Here is a 17310-nt window from a genome sequence, read left to right as displayed (position 1 = left end):
TTATTTTCAGTTGCTGTCTGACCACAACTTTCTCTCAATCAAAAATCAGTCAGACAGCTAGTGGTTTGTAGACATCTAAACTTAAGTGTATGTATAGACCCATTTTCAACTTTTTTACAGCATACCAAAGACCTCTTTTTCTCTTATTTCTTAAACAAATTTGGACACAAAGGGACATAAAATCCTTTGCCGGGAATCACATTTAGCCAGGGTTGGCAAAAGTACAGTCATTCTATACTTAAGTAGAAGTACAAAGTAGAAGCAGGTGGGGGGGGGACCCAAAAATCAGTTGTAATGTGTGTGGGAAAGAATCAGAACTCACAATAATTTCTATTGAGAGATCCAGTAGATTTTCTTAATGTACAGGCTGTGATCAGCTGACCTGCTGCTCTTTGTGGATGTAGACAACTTAATTCAACCAGATGTCAGCAGATGTTTCATGTTTCCTGGCTGATTTCCATCCTCTACACTGACAGTACACTGTTTATGCTGTCTTTTATATTAGACTGTATAAATTTGGATGAAGGTCTAATTCAGTCAACAGATCTAAGTATCATCAGCTAAAATGTATGTGAATCTCTGGTACACTTGATGTAACCCAACTTTGACCAGTCATGCAGTGTTCTTTACTTTAAATCCATGACAGTGCAGCAATCTAACCTGTTTATCCTGCACCAATCTGCAGAGGATTTTCATGCAACATTTAAATAACACCATTAGTCTGCCTCTGTTTTGCAGCAGGTTTCAAAATATGAAAAAACAGAATGTCACATGTACAGACCCAATATCCGATTCTAAAACATGAGGACTTACATGTAAGCTTTTAATTTACAGTTTATCAAATCCCACTGAGCAGTCCTTGTCTTTAAATCTAACCTTTCTTCTTCCTCTCCTGTCCTGCTTATCTTTCTCCATCTCTGAGTAAAGTTAGCTTTCTTTCTTTTCTAGATCTTTAGCTAGCAACACACTGTGTGACAAATTGCACACAAACAGTTTGTCTTTGCTGATGCTTAAGCTGACAGAAGCGCTGCATTTGAAATGACCTGCCACTTAAAAAAGTCACTCTCTGTATGCTTGCTTGTCTTCAGTATACAGTGGCTTGCAAAAGTATTCGGCCCCCTTGAACTTTTCCACATTTTGTCACATTACAGCCACAAACATGAATCAATTTTATTGGAATTCCACGTGAAAGACCAATACAAAGTGGTGTACACGTGAGAAGTGGAACGAAAATCATACATGATTCCAAACATTTTTTACAAATAAATAACTGCAAAGTGGGGTGTGCGTAATTATTCAGCCCCCTTTGGTCTGAGTGCAGTCAGTTGCCCATAGACATTGCCTGATGAGTGCTAATGACTAAATAGAGTGCACCTGTGTGTAATCTAATGTCAGTACAAATACAGCTGCTCTGTGACGGCCTCAGAGGTTGTCTAAGAGAATATTGGGAGCAACAACACCATGAAGTCCAAAGAACACACCAGACAGGTCAGGGATAAAGTTATTGAGAAATTTAAAGCAGGCTTAGGCTACAAAAAGATTTCCCAAGCCTTGAACATCCCACGGAGCACTGTTCAAGCGATCATTCAGAAATGGAAGGAGTATGGCACAACTGTAAACCTACCAAGACAAGGCCGTCCACCTAAACTCACAGGCCGAACAAGGAGAGCGCTGATCAGAAATGCAGCCAAGAGGCCCATGGTGACTCTGGACGAGCTGCAGAGATCTACAGCTCAGGTGGGGGAATCTGTCCATAGGACAGCTGTTAGTCGTGCACTGCACAAAGTTGGTCTTTATGGAAGAGTGGCAAGAAGAAAGCCATTGTTAACAGAAAACCATAAGAAGTCCCGTTTGCAGTTTGCCACAAGCCATGTGGGGGACACAGCAAACATGTGGAAGAAGGTGCTCTGGTCAGATGAGACCAAAATGGAACTTTTTGGCCAAAATGCAAAACGCTATGTGTGGCGGAAAACTAACACTGCACATCACTCTGAACACACCATCCCCACTGTCAAATATGGTGGTGGCAGCATCTTGCTCTGGGGGTGCTTCTCTTCAGCAGGGACAGGGAAGCTGGTCAGAGTTGATGGGAAGATGGATGGAGCCAAATACAGGGGAATCTTGGAAGAAAACCTCTTGGAGTCTGCAAAAGACTTGAGACTGGGGCGGAGGTTCACCTTCCAGCAGGACAACGACCCTAAACACGAAGCTAGGGCAAGAATGGAATGGTTTAAAACAAAACATATCCATGTGTTAGAATGGCCCAGTCAAAGTCCAGATCTAAATCCAATCCAGAATCTGTGGCAAGATCTGAAAACTGCTGTTCACAAACGCTGTCCATCTAATCTGACTGAGCTGGAGCTGTTTTGCAAAAAAGAATGGGCAAGGATTTCAGTCTCTAGATGTGCAAATCTGGTAGAGACATACCCTAAAAGACTGGCAGCTGTAATTGCAGCAAAAGGTGGTTCTACAAAGTATTGACTCAGGGGGCTGAATAATTAGGCACAACCCACTTTTCAGTTATTTATTTGTAAAAAAATGTTTGGAATCATGTATGATTTTCGTTCCACTTCTCACGTGTACACCACTTTGTATTGGTCTTTCACATGGAATTCCAATACAATTGATTCATGTTTGTGGCTGTAATGTGACAAAATGTGGAGAAGTTCAAGGGGGCCGAATACTTTTGCAAACCACTGTAGCTAGCTAGATGCCGAAGTACTGTAACTTACAGACACCTTCAGAAAAACTGAAAATGTCCCACTTTTGACCCCTGACTTTGGCACACGTCATCTCTTTTTATGTGACATTCTCTGGTGATTAATAAATGAACAGGACCGCCTTTCATGAAATTGGTTTGATGTTTGGAGGCTCGCGGTGACGAAATAACTCCCCTCAAATGTGTTAAACTAAAAGTAATGAGCCTGTTTTGAAAATGTACAAGGTAGAAAGTACAGATATTTGTTTAAAAATGTAGAGTAAAAGTAAAAAGTACTCAGAAAAAAATACTCAAGTAAAGTACAGATGTTCTTTGGAACTGGATTTAGCCACTGAAAATAACATACACAAACATCTGGGGTGTGACATCGTGTTTCCTGTCTGCCTGTCTCTTTTACAGTCTGATTATTGCATATAGAAAAACAAAATGATGGAAAAAATTGTGGCAGACCTTCCCATTGTGAATTCTTCTCTCAGATTTATTTCCATCTGGCTTCTGTAGTTCTCGCTATGCTGCTGTGTTAAATCAAAAAGTAAATTTGTTTGCAGTTGCAGTGTTTTGGGTTTTTTTTAATGAAGGCTGGGGGAAAAACACTTGAGTGCTCAACTAGTTAATGCCACAGCTGTGAGCTTCCACACAAAACTTCCTGTACTTTTAGAAAGTACTTCTCAGGTTTATATTTATTTAGACCCTGCTTCCTGCTGTGGTAATGCAGGTAGAGGAGCTGAGTCCATTTAAAGGGTCATGCCCTAGGAAAATTACAGCTATAACCAATTACAATGATTAAAAGCTCAAACAGCAGTATGTTTGCCAAAGACTCTGTTTCAAAGTTCTATGACAGGAAAGTTTATCCATCTTCACAGTTCACATATAAACCAGATTCATCTCTCTATGTACAAGGCATATTTGTATATAAGAGGAGAGCAATGTTTTTAATACTTTTAATTCTGTTTCTGTTTTACCCTACTGTAATTATACAAACAAACTCTAAACTTCCTTTCATTTAAAAAAAATATACATATATGTTTCCATCTCTCATCATATATCATATGAAGGAAAGTGAAGACACTAGAAGATATCTGTGGCCTTTGAAAGCAGCTCTAGCTGTGAATTATGGGGACATTGACTCACTTTAGAGCTGTTTAGTGGGCAGAGTGAATAAGGCTGATGTACAGTAAACAAGATGAATGGAGCAATCTCAGCATTGCACCAGCTCGGAGAGAAAATGCTCAAAAGAAACCCACAGTGTTCACTTTGAGTGCATTGTATGTTTTCTATGTGTTCCTGTTAGGTTTGTGTGGAGTAGCATCAGCAAGGGACTGTTTCTATTAATGCATCATGTTCCTCTGCACACTGACTCTTCATCCTCTTCAATTACTTCAGCTGTGGCGCAGAGACCCGAGCTCTCGTGAAACTGATTCTGTACAGCAACACCGACATCACACACAGACAGTAAGGGAGCTCTAATCAATTGCTTGTGCCACACATTTGTCATTTTAATGAGCAAAAGTCGTCAAAGACAGCGTCGAAGTTACCATTCACGGGTGCAGCCCGCACACCCATGCGTACACACACCTCATTAGGGAAACACATTTTAACCTTGTGAATTTCAGCTTTTGTCATGACAATTAATGTGTTACCATGAAAAGTGGAATTTAAAAATAGTTTGTTTTATTGCAGAAATGAAAAAAGAATGACAGCAGAGAACCGAATTAAAAAGAAAGAAGACAAATTATCATTACTGCATCTTCCCTTCACAGATAGCATTTCCTAAATGGCACCACGTCGATGGCGTTTATGGAAACAAATAACATCTTCATCATAAATTGGTGTATACAGTCAGGTCCATAAATATTGGGACATCGACACAATTCTAACATTTTTGGCTCTATACACAACCACAATGGATTCCAAATGAAATGAACAAGATGTGCTTTAACTGCAGACTGCCAGCTTTTATTTGAGGGTATTTACATCCAAATCAGGTGAACAGTATAGGAATTATGACAGTTTGTATATGTGCCTCCCACTTCTTAAGGGACCAAAAGTAATGGGACAATTGGCTTCTCAGCTGTTCCATGGCCAGGTGTGTGTTATTCCCTCATTATCCCAATTACAATGAACAAATAAAAGGTCCAGAGTTCATTTCAAGTGTGCTGTTTGCTTTTTGAACCTGTTGCTGTCAACTGCCAGGATGAGATCCAAAGAGCTGTCACTACCAGTGAAGCAAGCCATCATTAGGCTGAAAAAACAAAACAAACCCATCAGAGAGATTGCAAAAACATCAGGCGTGGCCAAAACAACTGTTTAGAACATTCCCAAAAAGAAGGAACTGGTGAGCTCAGCAACACCAAAAAACTAGGAAGACCACGGGACACAACTGTGGTGGATGACCAAAGAATCCTTTCCCTGGTGAAGAAAACACCCTTCACAACAGTTGGCCAGATCAAGAACACTCTCTAGGAGGCAGGTGTATGTGCGTCAGAGTCAACAATCAAGAGAAGACTCCACCAGTGTGAATACAGAGGGTTCACCACAAGATGTAAACCTTTGGTGAGCCCCAAAAACAGGCAGGCCAGATTAGAGTTTGCCAAACGACATCTGAAAAAGCCGTCGCAGTTCTGGAACAACATCCTATGGACAGATGAGACCAACATCAACTTGTACCAGAGTGATGGGAAGAGAAGAGTATGGAGAAGGAAAGGAACTGCTCATGATCCTAAGCATACCACCTCATCAGTGAAGCATTGTGGTGGAAGTGTCATGGCGTGGGCATGTATGGCTGCCAGTGGAACTTGTTCTCTTTTATTTATTGATGATGTGACTGCTGACAAAAGCAGCACAATGAATTCTGAAGTGTTTCGTGCAATATTATCTGCTCATATTCAGACAAATGCTTCAAAACTCATTGGACGGCGCTTCACAGTGCAGGTGGACAACGACCCAAAGCATACTGCAAAAACAACCAAAGAGTTTTTGAAGGGAAAGAAGTGGACTGTTTTGCAATGGCCAAGTCAATCACCTGACCTGAATCCGATTGAGCATGTATTTCACTTGCTGAAGACAAAACTGAAGGGAAAATGCCCCAAGAACAAGCAGGAACTGAAGACTGTTGCAGTAGAGGCCTGGCAGAGGATCACCAGGGATGAAACCCGGCGTCTGGTGATGTCTATGTGTTCCAGACTTCAGGCTGTGATTGACTGTAAAGGATTTGCAACCAAGTATTAAAAAATGAATGTTTGATTTATGGTTCTTATTCTGTCCCATTACTTTTGGTCCCTCAAGAAGTGGGAGGCACATTTGCAAACTGTTGTAATTCCTACACCGTTCACCTGATTTGGATGTAAATACCCTCAAATAAAAGCTGACACTCTGCAGTTAAAGCATGTCTTGTTCGTTTCATTTGGAATCCATTGTGGTTGTGTATAGAGCCAAAAATGTTAGAATTGTGTCGATGTCCCAATATTTATGGACCTGACTGTATGTACCAAGGGACCACTACACGTGGTGAAAATAAATGCAGAATGCAAGTTAGTCAAGTAAAATGTCAGACTGATCAATTTAAAAAAAAATAAAAAATTGTATAAAATTAAAAAAGTCAAAACAACAACAACTGTGATGTTGAATTTATGAGATATGATGAAAAAAAAACTAAATGAAAACGAGAAGAAAATCAAAGTTAATAGCAGGTTGAAAACACGAGAGGCAAAGTTTAAATAAAGATATTTATAGATAATCATGAGATAAAAATGAAAATTGGATTTGATAAATTATGCGATAAGTTAAAATTGAGAACATGAAATAGGACAAAATTATAGAATACAAGATAGAAAGAATAAATACAAGATTCAAACTCTAACTATAAAATCATAATTACCACTTTGAACTCAAAATTAGAAGATTTAAAAAGGGTGAAATGGGAAGGGAATAATTACATCAAGAGTAAATATTAAAGCATGAGGAAAAGTCAGTTATATAGATAAAATGTCAGTTAAGTTCGAACGTCAAATTTACGACATAATTAAATTGCAATTAGAGTTTTTTTGTTTTTTTTTTCAATGACATAAAACTTTTTTCTCTGCATTTTTATTAATGGCCATAATGGGCTTCCATACTCTGTTCAGTTAATATATATACACATCCTTTTTTTCCGTTATGTTGGTCTCCCTTTCTTTTCCTTCTTGCATGGTTTCATTTCTGCTGATCCAAGCACAAAAACCCAACAGCCGACATGCCCTAGAAGAGAAACACAAAAAGGAGAAGAAGACGAGGTATTCCCCATTAAGTGATGACAGCATAAAGCCAGCAGATGCAGGAGGACCAGAATCTATCTGCCTTAATGAACAGACACAGCACTTTCAGTCTCAGCTTGCAATTATTCTCACTTTCCTCTTCATTTTCACGCTTTTCCTCCATTTGTTTTTGCAGTTCATCACATGCAGTGGTTTGTTCCCCGTTCGCCTTTTAGCTAGCAACCCCCCGACCTCCTCTCCTATTATTGTCCCAGCAGAACGTGATTTATTTGTTGTGGCATGCAGTCTAGCATAGCATGAGCATTTGGTCACACATTTCACATTTAAACCACTGTTTACTATCAAGAGGCCAATTATTGCAAATGCTAAACTAGACGTAAAGGATGTCATATCTGACTCTCCCGACATGTTTACTGAACCTTTGTTAGAAAATTTCAGCCTCCGTCTGATGCACGGTTAGAGGTCATTGCTGCTTACTGAGACTTTTTGGCAAACCAACATGCAGTGGGCTGTGCGGGGGCTGGCTTACCTTTGATGCCGGCTCCATTTTCTCACACAATATAATAAAAAAAGCGCACATAAGCTCACACGCTGACCTCAGGAATGACTCATGCTTACACCCCGTGCAGAGTATAACGCAGCTTCGATTTGTTAATCACCCCTAAATGACCCTGCCTTACTTTCCTGGTTTGTGAACAGTGCACAGTGTTGGGGACTGCCTTCACATATCACTAAATATACAGTACAGTATATCCAGGCACGTATGTATGTCATGTGTCATGTGTTTTTGTATTTTGAGAATAAAATTTCTGTTTTCTTCTCTTCCTAGAGCTAGCTTGCATTTTCATTGCAGGTAAAGTTGGAAAACAAAATGATTTGGGGGCCTGAGTGCCTTACAGTACTGTGCAAAAGTCTTGAACCATCTCCCATTTCTTCGTACTTCCCGAGGAAAATGCAAACTAAGTCAAGTGATTTGTTAAGAATACAAAGTTATACGGAAATACAGTATATATAAAAAAATTAATATATATAAAAAATATAGTATATAAAAAATACACTGTTTTTGTATTTTAAAAAAAACACAGTGTTTCTGCAATTCTAACCAGTTAGATATGACCGCCTTTATTCGACGCAGCATGAACTCTCTCAGCCAGCTTGCTTGTCATTTTTTAAAGTAGTCTTCAGGAATAGATCTCCGGGCTACTTGAAGGACAGTCAAAGCTCTTTGGATGTCTTTTGCTCTGACAATAAGAGAGAGACAGTCTAAATATAGAATTAAAAGCCGCATATATAGGATGTATGCTTAATGTATGCTTCAATATGTTGAGGTCCTTAATAATTCCATCCATTTTGACAAGATTACAAAAACCACTGTGCTTTATGCTCATATGGAACTCGGCTGAGGGAGGAGCAGCCATGTGTTGCGACCAGTCAGAGGTAAGAGGAGGAGACAAGACAAAAGACATGCTGTGGAAGAGACCCAGAGATGAATAAGAACTACATTAAATGTAGAGTAGTGTAAAAACACAGAGTGAAAAGAGGCTTCAAGCTGAAGCAAGAGATGCTCAAACAACTTTCTGCTGCAGAAATACCAAATATTTGTCAGGGTCAAAGCATGCGTATCTGCTTTTCTGTCTCTCTTTAACCATGTACATGTCCATTAGCATGTTTGTCTGCATGAGTTCAGCCACTCTTCCTTGTCAGGATGCTATAGTCTTTGGAGCCACTCTGATGTGGTAAATCAGTCCCACGCACAGCATCCAGCATTGCGAGCTGTACTGTTCCCAAGGTACGGTGAACTCAGTCACTCTGAGGGGGATAGTGTTTCCTGTGATCGTGCTCTGAGATGTCCAAACCCGTCGTTAAAAGCTTCCTCTGTGACAGATCTCCTTCCATCAGATTTACAGATTAGATGTTGCACAGTCTTGCCTTTTCTTGGCACCATCAACAAATGCCTCAAAGGAGCACCAGTTTAGGACAAGATCAGTGACATCTGCCTGTTTATCATGTAGTGTGGCTTTGATTTGCTGCATTTTTTAAATACTGCAATTTTAAAATACTGCATCTTTGAACATTGTTCTCACGCATCTTTCCATCCTTTGGAACAAAATGCACTATGAATGGGCTCAGAGGCCATTTTGTAAAAGAAAACTTTAAACTAGATTTGACAGAAAACATTTTGGTTTTTAAAAGTTTTCTGCCTTGCCCTTTTTTTTTCTTTGTTTAAAGGGATGAGGTTAAGCATAACCTCCACTGAGCACATCGGTAAAAGAGGCTTTATAGTTTAGTTTCATTGGCACTGGAAATGCAAAGCACAAGACAAAGTTTTACAAATTTGCTAAAACATTTTGTCTGAATAACTAAACAGGGTTTATTTGAATTTTTATATTTCGTTTTGTATTTTACATGTTATATTTTTCAACGATGGATGCCCAGTATTAACAGGTTGATGTCCGAGAAGCACATGTTGCCACACAGGAGTCATTTTGGTTATGCTTTCAGGTAGTTATTTAGTTTATTTTGACACTCCTATCCAAGACTGTTAAAAAATGGATTGAAATTTTGGTCACTTTGTCCAAAAGGAAGTTTGGTTTAGTTATACCGCTATTCTGCATGTGCAGAGTTACATGACATTACAGCTTTATTATTATCCAGAGTGACAACATGATCAGTGTCTCTGGATTCCGTGGCTGTGTGGCTAATTGCAGATCCAGTGAGCAGCCTTCGGCAAGTTTAAGATGTTTACTGACAACAAGTGAACTGGGAAGAAGTACAGGTTGGGAGGTTCTGCAGCTTAATAGTAAGGATAAACAGTCTTACTTGTATTATATGTGAACTGAGTCATGGAGGGGGTGAGAACAGGCAATGAGCTGGCCAAGCTTGGCTGGAGGTTTCCACAGGGAGCTGACGGGTGTATTTCCAAGGAGACAAGAGTGCTACAAGAGCTGAGACCAGGTGACTGGAAGAGATGCGATTACAAACAACAGGTAATGAAGGTGGTCTAATGTTCACCATAATGAGGATAACAATCTGGCAAAGACATACCCAGCACTTGATTGCCAAATGTGAAGCAGGTGTAGGAAGGAGGGAACATGGTGAAGCTCCACCCAGAGGCGGACCCAGGGAGAGAAGGCAGCCTAAGAACTCCACCTGAAGCTAATAGCAAAAAGTCAGGAAGTAGTTCATATAATTTTTCTGTGACCTTTATTCATGCATTATTTCATGTAATATGAATAACACATTTATGATAGTAATACATTTGGCTGTTTGATATTTTAATCTCTTAACACCCACCAGTGAGTCACCAGCAATCCAGTAAGGGTTATGGGTGGTTTTTGTTTTACTAAAAATAGTCGCGTTTTCTTAAACATTTTAAATTAAGTTTCATATATTTTGGAGTTACAATTTTTCTATTAAAAGCTCTTCCATTTGGCTGTTCAAACAGGCAAAAATTCTATAGCCAAACCCAAATCCTACCCATACACTTAACCCCAATGGGTCCCCAGTGACCCATCAGTAGAAGTTATGCAAGTTCCCATAAAGGCTGATCTTAACTAATTTGTAAGGGCTTGATCTGTTGGGTCCAGTGATATTGAAAATCCTAAAAAAGTGATCAACTTACATTTAATTACGCCTCCTCACATGCTCCATGAGACCATGCCGAACATTCATGTGGTAGAAGCAACTTTCTTATAGTGAGGTCTCCAGTTCTCTTTGAAGAGCTGCAGATATGCCCCAGCAAAGTACTCAGAGAAGTCAGTAACAGCTTCCTGCTGCACATTTTTAAAGTCATAAAACCTTTAGAAAAAATAAAAATTTTACTTTTCTGACCTTTTGCCCTAAAGTTCACATACAGCATCAATATAAAAGCCGTGAAAAAAAAAAAACTTCTGCAAGGGCACAGCACTCTGTTCTCTCTCTCTCTCTCTCTCTCTCTCTCTCTCTCTCTCTCTCTCTCTCTCTCTCTCTCTCTCTCTCTCTCTCTCTCTCTCACACACACACACACACACACACACACACACACACACACACACACACACATTTATTTATTCCATCTCTGAAGTGGATGTATAATTGGAAAGGCTCAGAGGTGGTGATGCTCAATTAGCTTGGTTCGTGTGTTTGTGCCAGGGTGAATTGAGTGACGAGTCACGGTGACCAGATCTCATCAGCTGAGCGAGGAGTCATGTGGTGTCAGTGACAGGAGGGCCTGACCCCCACCCACCCACCATGCCCACCCATCACCGCATTACAGAGCTCACTGCAGACACACATTCAGCCTGCGTGGGTTATGAAAAGTTTCATAACACAACTTATTATTTTATTCATGAGCTGTCTGGGCCTCATTAACTAAAGCCATCTATATGATCAAACCTTCAAACAAGCACGCCTTACCTTCAGGCATAATGTTAATGATTCAGATGTCCAATAAACAGGGAGAACCCTCCAAGACTTAAATATGAAACCAATGGGAAAGGACCAAAAACTGTAGTTCCTCTAATGTCCACATGGGGCACATCAGATTTCACCGAGCTCTGATGACAGCCAGGACCTGTAGACGGAGGAACATTTTCAAATAAAACTAAACTAAAAATGAAAACTACATGTGAAAAAAATCCTTTTAGTTAACTATAATAAAAATACTTTTTGTGAACTTGAAAAATAAAATTAAAAACACAGGAAATATCCTTAATTTTAACATTTGTTAGTTTGTTAAAGGTTTTTTACACCTTGCCTGATGGAGCATTGATGCATGTGTTTATTGAGATTCTGGGTGTCTTCAAGACTGTGAATCAAATCTTTTCAAAAAAATGTGCATATTTTATTTATGTCCAGTCCCTGTATTGATTTTTCTAAATCTTGCCTCTGGCTCATGCCCTCCATACAATAAATAATAAAAACACTAAAACTGGCAGTGAAACAAATAAAAACTAAGCTAACATGAAACATTTTTAAACAATAAAAACTAAACTGAAACAAGAAAATCCACTCTGGAAACGAACTAAAATTAAAATAAATTAAAAACAAAAAGACAAAATTATAATAAAAACGAATTAGAAAATCCAAAACTAATACAAAACTGAAAGGGTTAAGGGGACTTAGAAACGCTTTAGTATTCATCACGAAATAAGACCTTGGAACATATATCAAGCTTTCTGTACAGCATCAGTAGATAGAGGCAGTGAAAAGACCTCAAGACCTATTTCTAATTTTCTTCTGGGATAAATGATCTTTGATAAGATGACTGTAAACCTACAGAGAAAAATAATATTATTTGACTGGGAATAGCAACTGCTTAAATTTATTTGCACATGTTGGAGTCTGACTACGATCCACAATATGAGTGGATGACACAAACACTCACATTTATTGACCATTTATTTGTGTGACATAAAGGCTGATTTTGGATCTCAAGCCAAAAATCAGAATCATTTTTTGGGGAAACCATCCTCAAATTATTTTACCACGAAGACTGCAGTCGAACTGTTTGGGCTTGTTTACCTGCAGAAAAAGACCACTTGAAAAACATACAAAAAAAAGCTATACTTTCATTTCTACATTTTTTTCAGTTTACTCAAAAAAAATAAAGAAATAAAGGTCAAAAACCAATGGGGTGGTTTGAAACACTGGCTTTAAAAGAATCTTCAAAATTTCCCTTGAATAATGAATCTAACCCACCTAATCCCATTTATCATTTTCTCATATATACTTCTTATTCTCTCCTTTCCAGATGATCAGCAAACTATTTGTGCAGAACCTGATGGTCTGTAATGAGTCTGGACTACTGTGTGCTATAACAGAAACCTGGAGACTCACGAGTACTTAAATCACGAATGGGTAACAAAATGTGCACGTGTAATACGATAACACACACAGTCACACATGTGAAGTCTCTTATTAGTTAGTTTCCCATTTCACAAGGATTTTGAGGCCTTTGGAGTTCATGGATGGTCACATATTCCACACATGGCTATCCCATCAGCTACACCCTCTCTCCCTCTTCTTCCTCTTATTTTCCACCAATGCTGTCCCATCTGCTGGGCATAGCATGTGGTGGCTGGTGGGAATGTCTCCAGGGGCCTCAATTCCCCCTAAAACCTATGGGGGCTGACAAGAGGAGAAAGGAGGACAGCATCTGGAATCCTGTAGCTGTCACAGCGACGCACACATGGTCAGAGTTAGGTCTCAATATGTTTGCCGGCGAAGTCTAAATGGATGGGATACGAGGTTGTGTCACAAAGGATTAGAGTGAAGCGAAGGAGCAGTGCAGCGGGCCTGTCAGGCTCCAGGTGCAATTGTATGAACCAAAGGGGTTAAAGAGCCTGCTTTAAAAACTTAATTTGTCTCAGACTACCTGGTTAAATCTCTGTAATCTGGAATATGATACAGTACAGTGGGATGCTGCGTTACTGATCCCTCAGGTTCATTTATTATTGGAAATAGTCACCGTTGCACACATTGGTACGCGGTTATTGGTGAAGCGCCATCTGTCTCAACTTTCAAGAAAAATTAAACACACTTTGAGTTTCATAGGCTCAAATTATGATAAACCGTAAATAATAAAAATGATGATGGCTGAATTCCATTTGGCTGCTTCAGTTTCACGTTTGCTGCTTCTCCATCATGACTCAGTGGAACAGAAAGGAACCATTGTTAAGGTTATTACTAACACCTGTGTTACTATAGTAGTTCTGATGTTTGGCTAGAAGTATGGGATATAGGCTGCGGTTCGATAGTGTTTTATATTAAATTCAAATCCAGAAACTACTACTCACCAATAAAACATCATCACATCATTAAAACACATCATTATCCAGATGTGTTTGCAATAAACATATTAGATAAACATCTCAGCATTGGACACCTGACGGACGGGCCATTAGAAAGGGGCGACTTTCTCTCCTCGCTCGCTTCGTTTCTTTCAATTCAATTCAGTTTTATTTATATAGCGCCTAATCACAACAGCAGTCGCCTCAAGGCGCTTTATATCATAGGGTTTTAGTTTTGAAGGAAAACTCCTACAATAATTCAGAGAAAATCCCAATCAGATGACCTCTTATAAACACTTGGCAAGAGTGGGAAAGAAAAACTCCCTTTTTACAGGAAGAAGCCTCTGCTGCGTTCTCCCTGAGCCTGGTACTGCCAATGTCCATGTCTGGAAACAGTTTTATGCTACCAGAGTGACTGCAGGGCCATCTCCACAGTCAGTGAAAGTTATTGCATCTGCCAGATAATGTGGACAATACCATAACACATACCAGTAAGACTAAGGCCTATCTTCTGATATACAGTTACAGATGTTGGGTGGCAGCAGAAAGGTGGACTGCTATGGACTGTCCTTCACAGTCACTTGATCCTAACTAAACTGAAAATTTTTGAAAGGTGAGCAAAGAGAGAAAACACTCCTGACAAGACAAAAAGCATTTAGAAACATTGTCAGATCTTGCTGAGATAATGTGGCTTCATCCAGTCCACACAGCTCAAGTGCTGCTATCATTAAAGAAATGCTGAATACTGAGATACTCTCACAATCATGGACACTTTTCACATATTCAACTTTTCACATTGTTGAGAAAAAAGATTATGTTTAAAATAAACGTAAAGTAGAACTCTTTCCTCTTTCCTTGTTTGGTGTCAGAGGCTTGTGATGGCTTTTTTTGGACCTTGACCCCCCTCAATGAACCCTTACCTTATAATGTCCCCGATCATAGGCTACTTTCATGTATTGCAGCTATCCCTAGTTTAAGCCCTTTTTAGGTAAGCATCTATTCATTGGTTCTATTATTAACAAATGCTGAAAATGAAAATCGTTGCTCAGTAGATTTACCTTCTTTATCGTGTCCTGAATGAGCCAGGCATAACATTGACCTTATTGAATTTCTGCGTGTGCATATTAATGAAGCAAAACAGATTTATTTAAAAACTTTAGCCACACATGCAGAGTCAGACTACTAATATTGTGAGCACTGATGTCCGTTGTCATGGAAATTAAGGCAGTATTCAGGGTAATGAAATGTATCCTGTTGATATTTGCCATTACCTTCGCCACAGAGGTTTTGTGATTGGGCCAGTTTATTTGTCTGTTAGCAGGATTATTCAAAAACTCATGGACTCATTTACATAAAAATATTACTAGACATCGTTGGGTAAAATCTCCCAATCTCTAAGGTTAGTATCACTACAGAATGAGCTTTCTTTTCACACAGTTGTCTTGAGTGCAGGTCCAAGCTATCAGGCAACAAATCATGCAGACTATAGACCTGCACAAGTGATACAAGATGCAGGTTTCTTGGATGGAAGGAGATTTATTGACTCCATAGGTTTACAAATCTGAGCACACAGGCAACCAGGAGCTAGATTCAAAATGGAGCCAGCTTTTCACTACCATGACAGCCTTAGCAGGGCCGCAGTGGTAATAAGGTTGAATCATTAGACCCTAATTTTCCTCTTTGTAGTTGAACTGATTGAAGTTCAGACAAGGATCTTGCAATGCAAATAAAAGAATGAGACAGTGGGTAATCGCTGTCTGATTAACATTAATTTCTCCGTCTTTTCTCTCTCACACTGTGACACTCTGTTTAATGCTAGAGCGGTAAGCAAGCAGCTCCCCTCTTGTACATTTGCAGGTAACGTCGTATCACCCACCATCGCAAGGCATTACATATGTATGAGGACAGTGATTCCCAATCACTTTTGTGTGTCTTTTAAATTACCTCTCTGTTATCACTGTGGATTACAGCTCCGCTCCCCTCTCTACAGTGTGGAATGAATTCAATTCTCCTGTGCTCAAGATATTACCTGCCTATTGTGAGTGGATGTCAGAGTGCCCGGGGTTTTCTCTCATTCACTGAACGCGTGTGCCGCCTTTCAAACAGCGTCTGGCTGAGCTTTTGTCGAGCACACATGTACACCTGTGGAGTGCTTTTATACATAGACTCGAAGATCTACACATGGGCCCACATGAACATGGAGTAAATAAACTTTTTTATTTAAGGCATCAGGATAAAAGGATCATTGTTAACTGTGCTTGGATTTCATCCTCATAACCTTCTCAAGTTCAGCTAAAGAAAGCTACAGTGAAGTTTCAGAAATTGCAGTTAGCTAACTGTGCACATTTGGATAAACTTTTAGTTCAGATTTTTAGCTTTTGAGCAGATGGTCTATGTTATCCTCTGTGATGTGATGCAGAATTCATAGCTGAATCAATGGCTGAAAGTTTACAGAACCACCACATTTCCATCTTCTGGCTTCATGGCAGGTATGAGGGAGTTCTACACCAAACATGTCTACCATTATTCCAAATTCAGACAGACAATGGAAGCTTAACCTAGGTTAGCTGGTTGTTTTACTTTGCAAGGTGTGTCATAAATGGTAAACAAAACTGTAACACCTCCAGATATCCTAACAGACAAACTGGAATGTTCATTTATTTATTTATATTCTTAGTTTTGCATGATGGTTGTATCACTTCTTTGAAGTTAAGCAACATGAGCACAGATTCCACCAACTGTAGTATCCCACCATCTGTGAATTTTCTTCCTACCGACCAGCTGTGTACGACTGTAAAACAAAATTGAAGAGGAATGACGCTGCCTATCAAATTGAGTGAAACTGACCAGACCACCATTCTGATGCACACCACTTTGGTTGCCGTTGTCTGTTGTTTTCACTGTTTTCCTTAAAAATTACAAGTTTAAGCCTCCTTCCAGTTGACATCACGCACATTATGAAAGACCACAAGCATGATCACTGGGGGACCACTTTAGTCTTCCATGTTCAGTGATCATCATCATCAAATTAAGCAAAAACTGTGTGGTCACAGTTTGGCATTATAGTGACTGAACAGCCCTACCTTTGATTTGTATGTTCAGAGAAGATTATACAACAGTGATAATCTTCTCAGTGAGTTTTAGGGATGGCTTTTGTTTTAGCCATGAGGCAAATTTCATTGTATCCTTCAACAGTGGCAGCCGTTTTCATCATTCCCCTAAATGATTTTGGTTTCTATCAGTTATGAAAAGGTAATCAGACAAAATTATTTCTCTTGCATTCATTTGGCTAAAGAGTTCATGTTTTCCAGCGTTTGGTCAACTAGATCGATAGACAGGAAATAAAAGTAGCAACAAGATTTCTCCAAGTGACCCTATAGAAGGATCATTAATCGTTGCATGTGCTGCCTTTGTCTGTGGATCATTGAGGGTATCTTACTTGCTCTGCTTTTAGTTGGTTGTTGCCTTCAGTCCTCCTTCTTGTTTCATGTTTTTTTTGTAGATCCCAAAAGGTGCTGTTGCCTGACCCTCTTGTTGGGCCCAGCATGGTGGAGGCTGCTGGCTCACC

Source organism: Pelmatolapia mariae, linkage group LG16_19 (assembly GCF_036321145.2).
Source record: "Pelmatolapia mariae isolate MD_Pm_ZW linkage group LG16_19, Pm_UMD_F_2, whole genome shotgun sequence".
NCBI classification, from domain to species: Eukaryota; Metazoa; Chordata; class Actinopteri; order Cichliformes; family Cichlidae; genus Pelmatolapia; species Pelmatolapia mariae.
Note: the sequence above shows the minus strand (reverse complement) of the source record.